At 33.6% G+C, this 19539-nt stretch overlaps 1 long non-coding RNA gene across 1 annotated transcript in view; it reads left to right on the top strand.

The window, feature by feature from the left end:
* LOC145665703 (uncharacterized) overlaps positions 1-19539 on the top strand; it is a 104721-nt gene that overhangs the window by 80194 nt on the left and 4988 nt on the right. Inside the window, exon 2 of the long non-coding RNA XR_014127606.1 lies at positions 13226-13361. This is a non-coding gene — a long non-coding RNA (uncharacterized LOC145665703). The remainder of the gene's footprint in view (positions 1-13225; positions 13362-19539) is intronic.

A 19539-nucleotide genomic window follows, 5' to 3' on the forward strand; every position in this document is an offset into this window, starting at 1 on the left:
TTGGTCTCTGTGGAGTCGAATAAAGTTCAGTTCATTTGGCAGGTGTCAGCACCTATGCGGTCATGGTCATGAATCAATCAGTGATGTGCCGTAAACTATAATTTTACGTCTACGCGATTGTCTACTGTAATCTATACGTAATCTACATTACACCTTTTCCCGTGTAGACTATGTAGACAACCACCATCAAATGTAAGGAAGAATTTCGTTGCTCGTTCGTTCATATTTCCTCATTCAGTTGTTTTGCTTCGGTGCAGCGAAAGATTAGGGAAACGACTAACATATAAAAAGTAGAGGGAATTATCTAATCTGTATGTTTACTCTGCTCTGCACATACCACTTCCTTAGATTTTCCACTTCGAGCACTGCTTTTATAATGAAACTTACAAAACTAATTCTCACCTGTGGGCTTTCAGTCTTTAAGCTGCTGTATTTGCCAATTTTTCTTGCATATTTTACAAAATGCATAATATTTTACATTTTCCTTCAAGACGAATTTAAGTATTCGAAAGTTACTATTTTCGCTGGTCCAGGCATTTTATTTTGTACGCAATTTCGCAAGGTAACGACAAAATAAAGCTCCTTTATTGTCCACGACGCCATATTAAATTACGTGTTGTTGACATATTCTACATAGTCTACGTTGTTTACATTGTCTACGCATAGTTGACACGTAAACGTAAACTATCGTTTTTTACGCGTAGACGCACATCTCTGGAATCAATAAGCTTTACATTCTCGAAGCATTGCAACAGTGCGCTCGTGACACCAATAGTGGAACAGCGAGTGTTCTTTTTCTCGAATTCCAGTTCTGTGGTGACAGTTGATTATGTCGTTGAGTATGTGCGACCAAGAAACACTCGCAGTTCCACGGTGTACTCCATGACTGTTACGTACGCACTGTTGTTATGCTTCGACAAGCAGAGTTTATCGATCCATGCCCTTGACTGCAAAAGTGCTACCCCCTGAAGATTGGACTGAGCACTATTGGATTTTGCAAGGCCCAAGGAATTACAGTAATTTGTCACTGTTGTCATCAACTTCAAGCAGAAACTACATAGATATTAGCAAATTCGTGGGGTCGGTTCTATAAGAATCACCCTGTATTTATATTTATACCGAAGTTGAGGTATAAATTTTTAATCCTGTTCTCTTGCAAGCAAAGCAGTGCAGCTGGGCAGGGGTTACTGTGCATATTAGTTTGTGGTGCACCTATCAGATATACTATTTTTTTTTTTTTTTTTAATTTCACAAACGAGTTCTACTGATAGCCATATTGATGACGTCATATCACCGTTTCTACTAGTGGGATTCCATGAGACTATTACTATGCTCATATGTAGATATACTAGAATTGATGTTAAAAATTTCAGCTTGTTATTGCAAATTTCCACCTTCAGGTCTATTTTTACTGGGCTAATATATAAAGGGTCGAATTTAGAATCATTTTTTATAAAGTTGAGTAAAATGGATTAGCAAACCAAGCGATTTGATTATTTATTTCTAGAAATTTAATGTCCTTTCAAGCATCGAGGCTACATGAGATATGGTTTTGGAGTTTAAGGTGGAATACAAAACACCAAAATGCATTCCAATTTTCAATGATTTCTACCCACGAATCTAAACAAAAACCCAAAGGCGCAAGCGCTAGCCACTATGCCAGCGGGGAATCCCTTTAAAATGAATTGACATACTTTAGCGCATTTTCATGTGTTTTCGATCCATAAGTAACACTTATTTTACTACGACTAACGAATTTCTTGAGTAAATCCTTTCTGTTTATACAAGTTAGTGGGTTCATAGTTCAGAATCACTGCTTTAACGAGTTATATATAAATATATTTAAATATTATAGCTTAAGGATCCCGGGACAGAAACCTCCTCAAAAAGTAACCTAAATCGTACAATTAAGATTTAAGTTGCCCTGAAAGGAAACAAATTTTTAGCAGCGAATTAAGTTTCAGTTTCTGCCGAAACACTTATTCTCCCAGAAGGAATTTGAATTTTGAAACTTTGTTTCCTTCTGAAAGAACAATGTTTAAGAGAGTTATTTCTCTGCTATCTATTCACCTGGTACTTAACAAAGTAATCTCATAATAACTTCTAGGGCGATAAATTTAATTATATTTAAATATTGGCGTTTAAGATTACCTCGACAGAACCCTTCTCAAAAAGTTACCCGAAACATGCCTAAGTTACCCTGAAAGAAAATTAAGTTTTAGCACCGAATTAACTTTCAATTTCTGCAGAAACACTTATTATTCCAGAAAGGATTTGATGTTTTGAACTTTGTTTCCCTCTGAAACAACAATGTTTAAGAGAGTTATTTCTCTGCTATCTATTCACCTAGTACTTAATAAAAGTAATCTCATAATAATTTCTAGGGCGATAAATTTAATTATATTTAAATATTGTTCCCTTGATAGAAACCTCCTCAAAAAGTTACGCGAAAGATGCCTAAGTTACATAAATAAATAAGTTACCCTGCAGGAAAAAAAGTTCTGAGCAGCGAATTACGTTTCAATTTTTGCAGAAATACTTATTATTCCAGAAAGGATTTGAAGTTTGAAACTTTGTTTCCCTCTGAAAGAACAATGTTTAAGTGAGTTATTTCTCTGCTATCTATTCACTTGATACTTAAAAAGTAATCTCATATTAACTTCTAGAGCGATAAATTTAATTATACTTCGATATTCTAGTTTAAGGTTCCCTGGACAGGAACCTCCTCAAAAAGTTACCCGAAAGATGCCTAAGTTACAAAAATATCTAAGTTACCCTGAAAGAAAATACATTTTTAGCAGCGAATTAACTTTCAGCTTCTGCAGAAATACTTATTATTCCAGAAGGTATTTGAAGTTTGAAACTTTGATTCGTTCTGAAAGAACTATGCTTAAGAGAGTTATTTCTCTGCTATCTATTCACCTGGTAGTTGATAAAAGTAATCTCATAATAACTTCTAGGGCGATAAATTTAATTATCTTTAAATATTGTTCTCTTGATAGAAACCTCCTCAAAAAGTTACCCGAAAGATACCTAAGTTACAAAAATATCTAAGTTATTCTGAAAGAAAACACATTTTTAGCTGCGAATTAACTTTCAGCTTCTGCAGAAATACTTATTATTCCAGACGGGATTACAAGTTTGAAACTTTGTTTCGTTCTGAACGAACAATATTTAAGAGAGTTATTTCTCTGCTATCTATTCACCTGGTAGTTAATAAAAGTAATCTCATAATAACTTCTAGGGCGATAAATTTAATTATCTTTAAATATTGTTCTCTTGATAGAAACCTCCTCAAAAAGTTACCCGAAAGATGCCTAAGTTACAAACATACGTAAGGTACCCTGAAAAAAATTAAATTTTTAGCAGCGAATTAACTTTCAGCTTCTGCAGAAATACTTATTATTTATCTGCTATCTATTCACATGATACTTAATAAAAGTAATCTCATAATAATTTCTAAAGCGATTAATTTAATTATATTTAAATATTGTTCCCTCGATAGAAACCTCCTCAAAAAATTACCCGAAAGATGCCAAATTTACAAAAATACCTAAGTTACCCTGAAAGAAAATACATTTTTAGCACCGAATTAACTTTCAGTTTCTGCAGAAATACTTGTTATTCCAGTCGTGATTGTAAGTTTGAAACTTTGTTTTCTTTTGAAAGAACAATATTTGTCAGTTATTTCTCTGCTATCTATTCACCTGGTACATAATAAATGTAATCTCATAATAATTTCTAGAGCGACAAATTTAATTATATTTCAATATTTTTTCCCTTGATAGAAACCTCCTCAAAAAGTTACCCGAAAGATGCCAAATTTACAAAAATATCTAAGTTATCCTGAAAGAAAATAATTTTTTAGCAGCGAATTAACTTTCAGCAGAAATACTTATTATTCCAGAAGGTATTTGAAGTTTGAAACTTTGTTTCCTTGTGAAATAACAATGTTTAAGAGAGTTATTTCTCTGCTATCTATTCACCTGGTACTTAAGAAAAGTAATCTCATAATAACTTCTAGAGTGATAAATTTTATTATATTTAAATATTGTAGTTTAAGATTACCTCTACAGAACCCTCCTCAAAAAGTTACCCGAAAGATTGCTAAGTTACATAAATACCTAAGTTACCCTGCAAGGAAAATAAGTTCTGAGCAGCGAATTAACTTTCAATTTCTGCAGTAACACTTATTATTCCAGAAAGGATTTGAAGTTTGAAACTTTGTTTCCCTCTGAAAAAACAATGTTTAAGTGAGTCATTTCTCTGCTATCTACTCACTTGGTACTTAATAAAAGTAATCTCTTATTAACTTCTAAAGCGATAAATTTAATTATATTTCGATACTGTAGTTTGAGGTTCCCTGGACAGGAACCTCCTCAAAAAGTTACCCGAAAGATACCTAAGTTACAAAAATATCTAAGTTACCCTGAAAGAAAATACATTTTTAGCAGCGAATTAACTTTCAGCTTCTGCAGAAATACTTATTATTCCAAAAGTTATTTGAAGTTTGAAACTTTGATTCGTTCTGAAAGAACTATGCTTAAGAGAGTTATTTCTCTGCTATCTATTCACCTGGTACTTAATAAAAATAATCTCATAATAACTTCTAAGGCGAAAAATTTTATTATATTTAAATATTGTAGTTTAAGGTTCCCTGGATAGAAACCTCCTCAAAAAGTTACCCGAAAGATACCTAAGTTACAAAAATATCTAAGTTATCCTGAAAGAAAATATATTTTTAGCTGCGAATTAACTTTCAGCTTCTGCAGAAATACTTATTATTCCAGACGGGATTACAAGTTTGAAACTTTGTTTCGTTCTGAACAAACAATATTTAAGAGAGTTATTTCTCTGCTATCTATTCACCTGGTAGTTAATAAAAGTAATCTCATAATAACTTCTAGGGCGATAAATTTAATTATATTTAAATATTGTTCTCTTGATAGGAACCTCCTCAAAAAATTACCCGAAAGATGCCAAATTTACAAAAATACCTAAGTTACCCTGAAAGAAAATACATTTTTAGCAGCGAATTAACTTTCAGTTTCTGCAGAAATACTTGTTATTCCAGTCGTGATTGTAAGTTTGAAACTTTGTTTTCTTTTGAAAGAACAATATTTGCCAGAGTTATTTCTCTGCTATCTATTCACCTGGTACATAATAAATGTAATCTCATAATAATTTCTAGAGCGACAAATTTAATTATATTTAAATATTTTTTCCCTTGATAGAAACCTCCTCAAAAAGTTACCCGAAAGATGCCTAAGTTACAAAAATACGTAAGGTACCCTGAAAAAAATTAAATTTTTAGCAGCGAATTAACTTTCAGCTTCTGCAGAAATACTTACTATTCCAGAAGGTATTTGAAGTTTGAAACTTTGTTTCCTTGTGAAATAACAATGTTTAAGAGAGTTATTTCTCTGCTATCTATTCACCTGGTACTTAAGAAAAGTAATCTAATAATAACTTCTAGGGCGATAAATTTAATTATATTAAATATTGTTCACTTGATAGGAACCTCCTCAAAAAGTTACCCGAAAGATGCCTAAGTTACATAAATAAATAAGTTGCCCTGCAGGAAAATAAGTTCTGAGCAGCGAATTAACTTTCAGTTTCTGCAGAAACACTTATTATTCAAGAAAGGATTTGAAATTTGAAACTTTGTTTCCCTCTGAAAGAACTATGCTTAAGAGAGTTATTTCTCTGCTATCTTTTCACCTGGTAGTTAATAAAAGTAATCTCATAATAACTTCTAGGGCGAAAAATTTAATTATATTTAAATATTGTTTCCTTGATAGAAACCTCCTCAAAAAGTTACCCGAAAGATGCCTAAGTTACAAAAATATCTAAGTTACTCTGAAAGAAAATACATTTTTAGCAGCGAATTAACTTTCAGTTTCTGCAGAGATACTTATTATTCCAGACGGGATTATAAGTTTGAAACTTTGTTTCCTTGTGAAATAACAATGTTTAAAAGAGTTATTTCTCTGCTATCTATTCACCTGGTACTTAATAAAAGTAATCTCATAATAACTTCTAGAGTGATAAATTTTATTATATTTAAATATTGTAGTTTAAGATTACCTCGACAGAACCCTCCTCAAAAAGTTACCCGAAAGATGCCTAAGTTACAAAAATACCTAAGTTACCCTGAAAGAAAATTAAGTTTTAGCAGCGAATTAACTTTCAGTTTCTGCAGAAATACTTATTGTTCCAGACGGGATTATAAGTTTGAAACTTTGTTTCCTTGTGAAGTAACAATGTTTAAGAGAGTTATTTCTCTGCTATTTATTCACCTGGTACTTAATAAAAATAATCTCATAATAACTTCTAAGGCGAAAAATTTTATTATATTTAAATATTGTAGTTTAAGGTTCCCTGGATAGAAACCTCCTCAAAAAGTTACCCGAAAGATACCTAAGTTACAAAAATATCTAAGTTATTCTGAAAGAAAACACATTTTTAGCTTCGAATTAACTTTCAGCTTCTGCAGAAATACTTATTATTCCAGACGGGATTACAAGTTTGAAACTTTGTTTCGTTCTGAACGAACAATATTTAAGAGAGTTATTTCTCTGCTATCTATTCACCTGGTAGTTAATAAAAGTAATCTTATAATAACTTCTAGGGCGATAAATTTAATTATATTTAAATATTGTTCTCTTGATAGAAACCTCCTCAAAAAATTACCCGAAAGATGCCAAATTTACAAAAATACCTAAGTTACCCTGAAAGAAAATACATTTTTAGCACCGAATTAACTTTCAGTTTCTGCAGAAATACTTGTTATTCCAGTCGTGATTGTAAGTTTGAAACTTTGTTTTCTTTTGAAAGAACAATATTTGTCAGAGTTATTTCTCTGCTATCTATTCACTTGGTACATAATAAATGTAATCTCATAATAATTTCTAGGGCGATAAATTTAATTATTGAGCTGAGTGAAGCGAAGCTCTTATACTCGGGTTAGCCGTTTGGTTGTCCGCGAACTCCTCATAGACCGTTTGGCCGATCTCAACCAAACTTAGCACGCTGATAGAGTATGTCGTGCTGAGTGACAACATAGGTCGAAATCAAAAATCCGATGTACCATAGAGGAATAATGGCCGAAAAACGCTTCCTCCTAGACCGTTTGGCCGATATCAACCAAACTTAGCACGCTGATAGAGTATGTCGTGCTGAGTGACAACATAGGTCGAAATCAAAAATCCGATGTACCATCGAGGAATAATCACCGAAAAACGCTTGCATAGACTTAATATGGGGAAAAAGTTTTCACGCGATTTTTTTGTCAACAATTAAAAATGGCATTTGTTATTGCATAATGGCCAGGAATGATTACGTAGTTTAAGCTCGCTCAGCTCATTTCATTGCAATCGGGTACATCCATTGCATTCCTAGTATTTAAATATTGTAGTTTAAGGTTCCCTGGACAGGAACCTTCTCAAAAAGTTACCCGAAAGATGCCTAAGTTAGATAAATAAATAAGTTAGCCTGAAAGAAAATAAATTTTTAGCAGCAAATTAACTTTCAGTTTCTGCAGAAATACTTATTATTCCAGAAGGTATTTGAAGTTTGAAACTTTGTTTCGTTCTGAAAGAACAATGTTTAAGAGAGTTATTTCTCTACTATGTATTCATTTGGTACTTTAGAAAAGTAATCTCATAATAACTTCTAGGGCTATAAATTTAATTATATTTAAATATTGTAGTTTAAGGTTCCCTGGACAGGAACCTCCTCAAAAAGTTACCCGAAAGATACCTAAGTTACAAAAATACGTAATGTACCCTGAAAGAAAGTAAATTTTTAGCAGCGAATTAACTTTCAGCTTCTGCAGAAATACTTATTATTTCTCTGCTATCTATTCACCTCGTACTTAATAAAAGTAATCTCATAATAACTTCTAGGGCGATAAACTTAACTATATTTAAATATTATAGTTTAAGATTAAGTCGACAGAACCCTCCTCGAAAAGTTACCCGAAAGATACCTAAGTTACAAAAATACCTAAGTTACCCTGAAAGAAAATACATTTTTAGCAGCGAATTAACTTTCAGTTTCTGCAGAAATACTTGTTATTCCAGACGAGATTGTAAGTTTGAAACTTTGTTTCCTTGTGAAGTAACAAATTTTAAGAGAGTTATTTCTCTGCTATCTACTCACCTGGTACTTAATAAATGTAATTTCATAGTTTCTAGAGCGATTAATTTAATTATATTTAAATATTGTTCACTCGATAGAAACCTCCTCAAAAAGTTACCCGAAAGATGCCAAATTTACAAAAATACCTAAGTTACCCTGAAAGAAAATACATTTTTAGCAGCGAATTAACTTTCAGTTTCTGCCGAAATACTTGTTATTCCAGTCGTGATTGTAAGTTTGAAACTTTGTTTCCTTTTGAAAGAACAATATTTGTCAGAGTTATTTCTCTGTTATCTATTCATCTGGTACTTAAGAAAAGTAATCTCATAAAAACTTCTAGGGCGATAAATTTAATTATATTTAAATATTGTAGTTTAAGATTTCCTCGACAGAACCCTCCTCAAAAAGGTACCCAAAAGATGCCTAAGTTACAATAATACCTAAGTTACCCTGAAAGAAAATACATTTTTAGCAGTGAATTAACTTTCAGTTTCTGCAGAAATATTTGTTATTCCAGACGAGATTATAAGTTTGAAACTTTGTTTCCTTCTGAAAGAACAATATTTGTCAGAGTTATTTCTCTGCTATCTATTCATCTGGTACTTAAGAAAAGTAATCTCATAAAAACTTCTAGGGCGATAAATTTAATTATATTTAAATATTGTTCCCTTAATAGAAACCTCCTCAAAAAGTTACCCGAAAGATGCCTAAGTTACAATAATACCTAAGTTACCCTGAAAGAAAATACATTTTTAGCAGTGAATTAACTTTCAGTTTCTGCAGAAATATTTGTTATTCCAGACGAGATTATAAGTTTGAAACTTTGTTTCCTTCTGAAAGAACAATATTTGTCAGAGTTATTTCTCTGCTATTTATTCATCTGGTACTTAAGGAAAGTAATCTCATAATAACTTCTAGGGCGATAAATTTAATTATATTTAAATATTGTTCCCTTGATAGAAACCTCCTCAAAAAGTTACCCGAAAGATGCCTAAGTTACAATAATACCTAAGTTACCCTGAAAGAAAATACATTTTTAGCAGCGAATTAACTTTCAGTTTCTGCAGAAATATTTGTTATTCCAGACGAGATTATAAGTTTGAAACTTTGTTTCCTTCTGAAAGAACAATATTTGTCAGAGTTATTTCTCTGCTATTTATTCATCTGGTACTTAAGGAAAGTAATCTCATAATAACTTCTAGGGCGATAAATTTAATTATATTTAAATATTGTAGTTTAAGATTTCCTCGACAGAACCCTCCTCAAAAAGGTACCCAAAAGATGCCTAAGTTACAATAATACCTAAGTTACCCTGAAAGAAAATACATTTTTAGCAGTGAATTAACTTTCAGTTTCTGCAGAAATATTTGTTATTCCAGACGAGATTGTAAGTTTGAAACTTTGTTTCGTTGTGAAAGAACAATATTTAAGAGAGTTATTTCTTTGCTATCTATTCACCTGGTACTTATAAAAGTTATCTCATAATAATTCTGTGATCGATAAAGTATCTCAAATATAAAACTGCGCCATCTTACCTAAAACTTTGTACTTAAATTTGGATTAAAATCACATTGAAATTATAGTATACTGTACTAAGTATTAGGTTTAATGACTAAAGAAAACGGAATGGATATTCAATAAGAAGAAAAAGGATGGCCCCTTCCCATTTATGGAGCAGCTCCCCCCCAAAAAAAATCCATTCAATATCAAAAATAAAATGAATATAAATTTCCCTGAAATATTCCTATTATTTTTCTACAGTAACAGGAAATAATTTGTGTATCTTGTTAATATTTTGTAATTTTTTTTAAAGCGAGAGCTAAGTTCACTAACTTGAAGTTACAACCAGGTCTATATTTACTCAAGGACTAACATGGGTTATGACCCGGATTAGCAAATGTTCTGACACTAGTTTTCTTCTGTCATGTTCCAGTTCTGGAGATTGCAGCGGGCAATATTGCTATTGAAAGAGTTGCATTTTCTAATGTCTCCGTAACTCGCAGCAGCCTTCTGTAATCTTTTGTTTGAACTATCTTTGTTTTGAAATTACGCTAATGTTTTATAGGGGTTGTTTCCAATCTATGGTGACGAAATTACACACCTTGTGCAGCGCCACCAAGCGGGAAGAGAAGGAAGCTGCCACTCGTGTGGGCATCTAGGAGGACCATTGACTTTGAATGACAAGTGTGGTAAGTGCATATCTGGAGAAATGCCGCCGAAAATAAGTGCTTATTGGGAGGGCTACAAACTGTCTTTTCCGACGTGAACTACAGTCATAGTGCCATTATCAAACTGTGCAAGGAGCATGGATTCACTGTGTCCAAAAATGACATATCACGGTGTTGAAATAAGCAGGTAAGGTGAAGCGTGGGATGATTCCTGTGGGGCCTAAACAGGCCAACACTCCACTTACCGCTAGCCGCACCAGAGTTAGAATTCGTGAAATCGGGGCTATGGTTACCAGGGAGAATCCGCCTACAAAGAGGAATATCGCGAACTGGCTACAGACATAACTGAAAACAGTGCACACAATCATTCGCTGCGATTTGAGGTTTGTAAAGCAGCGAAAGAGCGTGTTCATAAGCTCTTGTCAAAATACATCTAGGAACGTCGCACCAACCATCGAAAGCTGTACGAACGAGACAAGAATCGTGTCTGAGTGCATTAAGACAAGGCGTCAAGTCACACATCATGCTCAACCCGCCTCTTCCTTCAACAATTGGCGGCAGAAACGGGAATTTGTGCCATTCCATTCACAGACATTAAAGTGAAATTCCCTGATGGGGCTTTTGCGCCTTCAGCGTCCTGAAACGAGCCTTATCTCATAGGAGACCCGGCATCGTTGAAGGGCTATGGAAAGCCTGTCAGGAAGGGTGGTTGCGCCTTGACATAATTACACTACGTGCCAGTCTCTTACAGTGGAAATTTCGCTGTCGGGCAATTGCGCAAATGCAGTGCTACCAAATAAAGCACTCTCGATGGGGGCGCCATGGTTTCCCTTAAGGTAAGTGCAGTTTGAAATCCTCACCATAGATCGGAAACAACCTCTGTAGTTAAGATCATATATGGTTATATAGACATAATTTGATATGTTTATAACAACAGAAATCTGTAAATGACATAATTGCTCCTCTGATCAATTAGTATGACTATTTTCCAATATCTGTCCCACCACCGTTATCATTTAGCCAGTCCATCCATGCTCATAAAAATTATTTTATTGTAATAAAACTTATTTTAAATACATATTCACCTTAGTACGATATTGACAGTGAATATTAATATAAAAGACAGGCATAATTTAATTCTGGACGGGGGCAATTGCCCCTCCTCCCTCCTGAGTTTGAGATATACATTTACTTTAGTCATTAATATTATAATATAAACTAATGACAATCTTCTATTTATATCAGAGAATTCGCTTTCCCCTAGCGTTTCTTAAAATCATTAGAACAAAAAAGTTACGGATTATCACTGTCTGGATGTTATAAAGTGTTAATCACTTTGTAGTGTCACGAAAGGAGGAAATAACACCGATTTATGAATAACTTTGGGTGGGAGTTCAGTAATATGTGTTTCGGTGTAAGAATATCCATGAAAAGATATCTAGATCCTGGTAGCCCAACCAAACTATCTGGGACATGCTGAAACCCCCTCTCCCACACTCCAACATTCAGCATTCACATGAGGAGTCACTAGGCAGTTTGCATTGCAAAAGTAAACAAGAAATGTCTATGAATGGTCTAAAATTATAAAGCATTGCATTTTGTTACTCCAATAACACTCCTTAAAATATCTTTGTGTTCCTTGATTGTGTCCTTCGCACGACCAATAATAACCTAGATTTTCTAATACACTTAACAATTGTATTTCATCTTTTTTATTATTTCTGTGTTTTCTTAAATAACAACAACAAAAATAATAATAATAAAAATATGAAACAACCAACTTTTAATGTGTTGCAATTAATATTTTTATACAAGGTATCCGGAAAGTCAAACAACTCGAAATTTCGAGCATCAGAATTTTTAAATCATAATTGCGAATGAAGTGAAACTAAATCCAGCGAAGGCCTGTCTGTGTAGATATTTTTTAAATATAAATCGTGGAGAAAGGATTCTACATTCGTCCTCATGAATTGCAGAAACATACGAAGGTTATTATTATTATTATTATTATTATTATTATTATTATTATTATTATTATTATTATTATTATTATTATTATTATTTCGAAATATGAAATGTAACGAGTTGAAGAGAGGTGTAGCATTATTTGTGGACAAAAAGCGATGTTAAAGGGTAGGCTGAATAGGAAGGTATATTCTAAAACAAGAGCAACACATTAGCATTGAGAAAATCACTGTTAGTGGAAGGTAGAGTACCACTTTTTCTCCAAAATTTAAAACTTTCTTGTTTGTTTGTAACAGTTTATTAATAGCATAGTTGATGTCCAGCTAAATGTATTGATACTATCTGGTACCATCAGTGTTGTCATATTACGCCAGAATACCGGAAAATAGTTATTTTTGCAGCACGTCATTACCACAGCCAACGGATGCCAATATTTTGTTCCAATATATCGTTCTTGTTTCAGAACCACTCATTCCCACCCAGTCATTAACATTAGCATTTGTCCACAAATAATGCAACAACTGTCTCTAATTCGTGATTTTTCATGTTTTGTAATTAATAATAAGTAATAATAATAATAATAATAATAATAATAATAATAATAATAATAATAATAATAATAACCTTCCTATGTTTCTGCTGTTCCTGAGAATACATCTCGAACCTCTTACCATAGTTTATACCTCAAAAATATCTACAAGGACACACTTCCCCCTGGGTATCACTTTTACTTTATTCACACTTACGGTTCAAAAGCTCTGATGCACCAAAATTTGAATTGCGCGACTTTTCGCACACCGTGTATTAGAATTTATGATTATCTATAATAATTAATAGCGATATTTAGTTTTTAAATAATAGTAAAATTTAGTTACAACTGCATTAATATAAATACAAAGTAAGGTTATTTGTTCATATACTGTGAGTTTTTTTTTTTTTTTTTTTCACAGGAACTTCGATGACTATGTCTTAATTCCTGAATTAATTTGCTGTTAAATTGACTTGTGAGAAGCATCGAGCTTTCTTCTGTGTTTCTTTTAAAAAACAAGCAAGAATATTCTACAAAGAAAAGTGACGCAAATTAAGGTAAAATAAAATTGGTCAAGTTTTCTGTTATCTTCTCTCTATATAAAATAAGTCCTGACTGGCTGACTAACTGATCAAAGCCTAATCCAATCTTCATGAACAAGAAACCTTAAATTTGGAATGTATATTCATAAGATTTATGATGTAAGGTAGCACTTTGTAAGAAAGATTTTCGAAATTCAAGGTCAAGTGGGTGGAAATGATGATCGGTATTGTTAAATAATATGTTCATATTTCGGATTCCCTTGAGGTTAAAGACATGAGATTTCCTTTTTATAGTTTTTGTTAGAAAAAATAATTAAACACGTGTTTCAGCCTTATTTTATATTTGACCAAGAAGGGAAGAAAAGGGTTGGTTGAATATGACGCCTAAATGAGCCAAATTTGAAATCAAGCTTTACTGCTTGAAGAAAATATGGGATAGAAGAATTTCTGTGTGATGCCAATATCAGGTGAACTTAGAAAATGGTTTGGTTTGGTTGATCAGGGGGGAAAGGGACGCTAAGGCGAGTTCTTGCTCCGGGTGTTATCTAGCCTAGTTGTGTCGCTATTCCACATACCCATTTTATTGTGTCTCTGTTATCTTTATTATTTTCTGTAATGTTATTTCTGCGATGTTATTCATATAATTATGTACTGATATTTATTTATTGTTATTTCATTTCGTTAGTCAGAACAAAAGCTCAAATGCATGACATGTAATGTTCTTTCTTTTATTCGATATACCCAGTGGAATAATCATTCTTGATGTTACGAATCTTAATTCAAGAGACTCGAAATATAATAATTATGTATTTTACAACGCTATACGTGAAATAGGTGTTTTAAAAGAGTCATGGAGCCAATATTTTTATTGTTTATTACTGTACTCGTACGATAGTTGATAGTATGAATATGAAGCTCTAATAAGCTATACCCGAGGCCGGATAGCCCATTTCGATATTGAATCATATCTAAATTTTACCGTATAAGTAACGCCTAATAGCCTACATAACACTAGTTAACAAATTTAAACTTTTTGTTTGTTACATGAGAAAAATCACCTGATCTTAAAGGAACTTTTTGCGCTGAATTCGAATATGCACTCGGTTTCTCTCCATCACGTACAGTTTTCCCGTAACAGAGGGATTTTCGGGAAATTCCCTCAAAAATTTCCCTTTTTCAGATATTTTATTCCCCTAGCTCCTGTCCCCTTACATATAGTAACATAGAAATTATACCTAAGTATACCTTGATTTATATTTAATAAACCCTAAAAGTTTCGTAAAAATCGCTTTGTTCTTTCTAGAGAAATAAATATATTTGTATGTATACTGTGTGTACTGTTTATTGCACCTGATAGTAATGCTTTCAGATCTCCTGAGTTGGGGTAAAAACGATTTGCTTTATTACTACAAACACAGGCATAAAAATGAATATTTACAATAGTCAACAACACACTTGTATTGCTCTCTGTAAATTAGAAACGTGTATAAAAATAGAATGTACTTCCAACGTATATTTTTTTAAAACGTACAGTATATGTATATCTTAATACATATATATACAATTCTCCAAGTTTTTTCGTTTTGTTCATGAAATGGTTATCAATATTTGTTATCAAATGTAACAGAATGCTAAAGAACTTCCACTTCCCGAGCCCCCTACCAACTGGGAAGAGATATGGCCAAAAGACTCTGATGATGATCATGACCTTGATGAACCATCGACATCAACATGTACATCCAAGGATCCAACGTTCATCCCTGACTGTGTTCGCGAGCCACATTTCATCCGGCAATGTGAACTTAATGACCTAGTCCGTGATTTGCACCAGACAAAACAAGAGGCGGAACTTCTGGGATCAAGGCTCCAGCAGTGGAACTTATTGGATGCAGAAACGAACATATCAGTGTACAGGAAAAGGCATGTTCAATTTTCAAGCTATTTCTCAATGCAAGATAATGTGTGCGTATGTACGGATATAAATGAGTTGATGGCGGAGCTAGGAATTCCTTACGTTCCAGAAGAATGGAGGTTATTTATCGACGCGTCAAAGGTCAGCCTTAAAGCTGTCCTTTTACATAATGGAAATAAAAAACCTTCTATACCACTTGCGCACTCAGTGAAGATTAAGGAATCCTATGACACCATGTCAACTTTGCTTAATCTTATAAATTACAAGGACCATTGTTCACAAATATGTTGTGATCTCAAGGTAGTTGGTATTTTATTAGGACTGCAGTGCGGTTACACGAAGTACCAATGTTTTTTATGTTTATGGGATAGCCGAGCTAATGACAAACATTATGAAGTGAAGGAATGGGAACCTAGAGTGAATTACGTACCTGGAGAATGCAACGTCAAATACACTCCTTTGGTAGATCCTAATAAGATATTACTACCGCCACTTCATATCAATTTAGGACTTATGAAAAACTTTGTCAAAGCCATGGACACATCTGGTGAAGGTTTCAAGTATTTGCGAGATAAGTTCCCTAACCTGAGTGATGCTAAGATTTCAGCGGGAGTGTTTATTGGTCCCCAAATTAGGAAATTAATGCTTGATGATAGCTTTGACAGCAAGTTAAACAGTGCTGAGCTAGCTGCCTGGACAGCATTTAAGTGTGTTGTGCGCAACTTTCTGGGCAATAACAAAGCTGAGAGTTACACAGAAATCGTACAGGACATGATACAGAAATACAAAGAGTTGGGTTGTAGGATGTCTTTAAAAATCCACTTTTTGCACTCCCACCTCAGCTTCTTTCCTGCTAACCTAGGTGCTCTCAGCGACGAACAGGGGGAAAGATTCCACCAAGATATAATGGCAATGGAGAAAAGGTACCAGGGACGATGGGATCCTTCAATGATGAGGGACTATTGTTGGGGTCTTGTTAGAGAATGCAACATTTCTTACAAAAGAAGGAAGTAGTGTACGTTTTTGTAACCCAATGGAAGTTTCATATATTGTGATAGTTTTGATTGTCTTTTCATGACCTTTTGGTACATTTGTATTATTGTTTATTGTAAATTGTCACATTTGTAAATTATATTGTATTATATTTTATATATGTGTTTGTGGTAATAAAGCAAAACGTTTTACCTCAACTTAAGAGATCTGAAAGCATTACTATAAGGTGCAATAAACAGTACACACAGTATACATACAAACATATTTATTTCTCTAGAAAGAATAAAGCGATTATTACGAAACTTGGAGGGTTTGTTAAATATGAATCAAAGTATACTTAGGTATAATTTCTATGTTAGTATATGCAAGGGAACAAGATCTTGGGGTGTAAAATAAACGAAAAGGGAAATTTTTGAGGGATTTTCCCGAAAATCCCTCTGTTACGGGAAAATCGTACGTGATGGAGAAAAACCGAGTGCATATTCGAATTCAGCGCAAAAAGTTCCTTTAAGAACAGGTATTTCCTTTTATGTAACAAAACCTTTGTTAACTAGTGTATCAGACGTAAATCCAGTGGCAGATCTAGCCCAGGCCGCGGGGACCGATTCCCCCCAGTTTTTTGACTGATAAAGATAATTGAAGCTATTATTTATATATTGTTCGAAATGTATAGTACACTTTTGATATATCTCTCCTAGTCTGGGGTCTGGGTGCCCCCAGTTTCTATCTTCTTGATCCGCCACTGCGTAAATCCCATAATCTTTGGAGCGTATATTTATTTATATGTTTGTCACGCAATCTTTGATTCTCATCTTGCTAAAGGTCAATAAATAATTTGTAATCTGAACGCATGGGAACTGAGTCATATAGCTACTATACGAATGTATTTATTGATTTATACTGTACAGTGAAACCTGTCTATGTTAGCCATCATCGGTTCCATTGAAAAGTGGTCAACTTAGGCAGGTGGCCAACTTAAAGAAAATAAGTGTGATTGGTGTATTTTAAAAATAGGATTTGTAGTATTACTTGATAGTATAATTTTAATAAGCAATGGCACAACGGCTACTTTTAAATAATGTATAGAGAGTAATCATAACAATAGACCTACACAGTACTAGAAAAAAAATACTACAGTGTATTTAATATATGTACCTTACTCTTCCTGAAAACTAGTCTGATACACTGAAATATTCGGATGGAAAACACAATAACACAAACAACCATAAAATCGAAACACGCGGTTTATTACAATTGATATTTTGCACACTGAGTTATTCAGATTGAAAACAAGAAAAGCAAAATTGTAAATTGAATAATTTATATGCAGTTTATATGATTTTTTTTATTCTGTCAGTGACAAACATTTTCTGTAGATACCTTTTGAAAAGTACCAAATCAGTTACTAATAACAAATTTATTCATGGTGGTTCATTCTACACGTAAATCTTTTATTCTTTTTGGCACATGCACATTCTAATTTTGTAGTTAACTACCTCTTGTTAATGAGCTACAAGCGTTTCCCTTGAAGCGAAAGATGTTTTGAGAAAATCACCGCCCACTCCATCTTCTATACTGCCTGTGTAATCACCACAAATAACAGAGAGATCACCGTACCACGGCCAACTCGATGTTCCCTTACTGTTCTTATTTCTCTGCTATTTATTCACCTGGTACTTAAGAAAAGTAATCTTATAATAACTTCTAAGGCGATAAATTTTATTATATTTAAATATTGTAGTTTAAGTTTCTCTCCACAGAAACCTCCTCAAAAAGTTCTCCGAAAGATGCCTAAGATACAAAAATACCTAAGTTACCCCGAAAGAAAATAAATGTTTAGCAGCGAATTAACTTTCAGATTCTGCAGAAATACTTATTATTCCAGAAGGGATTAGAAGTTTATAACTTTGTTTCCCTCTGAAAGAATAATGTTTAAGAGAGTTATTTCTCTGCTATTTATTTACCTGGTACTTAAGAAAAGTAATCTCACAATAACTTCTAGGGCGATAAATTTAATTATATTTAAATATTGCTCCCTCGATAGAAACCAGCTCAAAAAGTTACCCGGAAGATGCCTAGGTTACAAAAATACCTAAGTTACCCTGAAAGAAAATAAATTTTTAGCAGCGAATTAACTTTCAGTTTCTGCAGAAATACTTATTATTCCAGACGGGATTATAAGTTTGAACTGAAACAGTTATGGTAGAATGTCTCTCTATACACAGTTACCTTGAAGTCTTAAGAGTCATATGAGTCATAAACATCGATATGATCACCATTCATGTCGTAACACAGCTGAATTCTGCCCCAATCTGGTGTCGTCACATCGGGATTTCTTGGAGGCCAGACAAAGGGAGCTGGTAAAGATGCTGTTGAAGACTTCACTGCAAATAACTGTTACCAAGCAGAAAACAAATGAAAATGGATAGCAATATTGCCAGACAATGCCAAGCAATGTTACCAAACAAATGTGGGTAGAACCTAAAACCGTCGGAAAACACCAATTAGAGGTACAGCCACTTCCAGACCACGCTGTACATACAGCAAAAACGATGACATATAGCGAGAAGCGTTTTTTTTTTTTTTTTTTTTATCGACTTAGCATTTTAAGAATAGGTTCTATATATTTTCTTAACTCTCTATTCAATTGGTAGTGACAGAGATTAAGTTACATCAGGTTAATGTTGATCGCTATAGAGTAAAAAAATGGTAACAGATAATGAGAAGCGATTTTCTGCGGTCAATTAAGCGTCTTAAGAATATACCAGGTATTCCATCTCCACTCTAATCTTTCTACAAAAAGCGGAAGTGGTAGAAATCTGCTTACAGCCCCGGTTTCAATATTAATTCAGAAAATATTATGCCATACAAATCAAACTCCTTCACGTCATATACACTCACACTGCTACTTGTTATTTATGTAGGGCTGCAGTGGCTCAGTAGTAGAGCGTTCATTTTTGGTGTATGGAGTCCTTGGTTCGATCACAGCTTGCGCCAAGTGAGCTTTGTTGTGGACAAACACCGTGTGTGGGGGGCGGTTCTCAGGGTTCTCCCGTTTCCTTCCACTTTCTTCATTCCACCATTTGCATTCACTTCTCATCATCACCGTCTCCTTTAGCCTAGCAGGCATAATCGTGGGACGTAAAACTTAGAGATTTTATTTTTGTTATTAACATACGCTGCTCCAACTTGGGGAAAAGAGTTTTAGAGTAGTAACTTTTTTATGAACATTTCAAGGTGCATTTTTGTCGCTAAGTACACACTGCACGAGCGATAATGGGTATAGCG

The sequence above is a fragment of the Thermobia domestica genome, chromosome 12 (assembly GCF_964235325.1).
Source record: "Thermobia domestica chromosome 12, izTheDome1.hap1.1, whole genome shotgun sequence".
Classification (NCBI taxonomy): Eukaryota; Metazoa; Arthropoda; class Insecta; order Zygentoma; family Lepismatidae; genus Thermobia; species Thermobia domestica.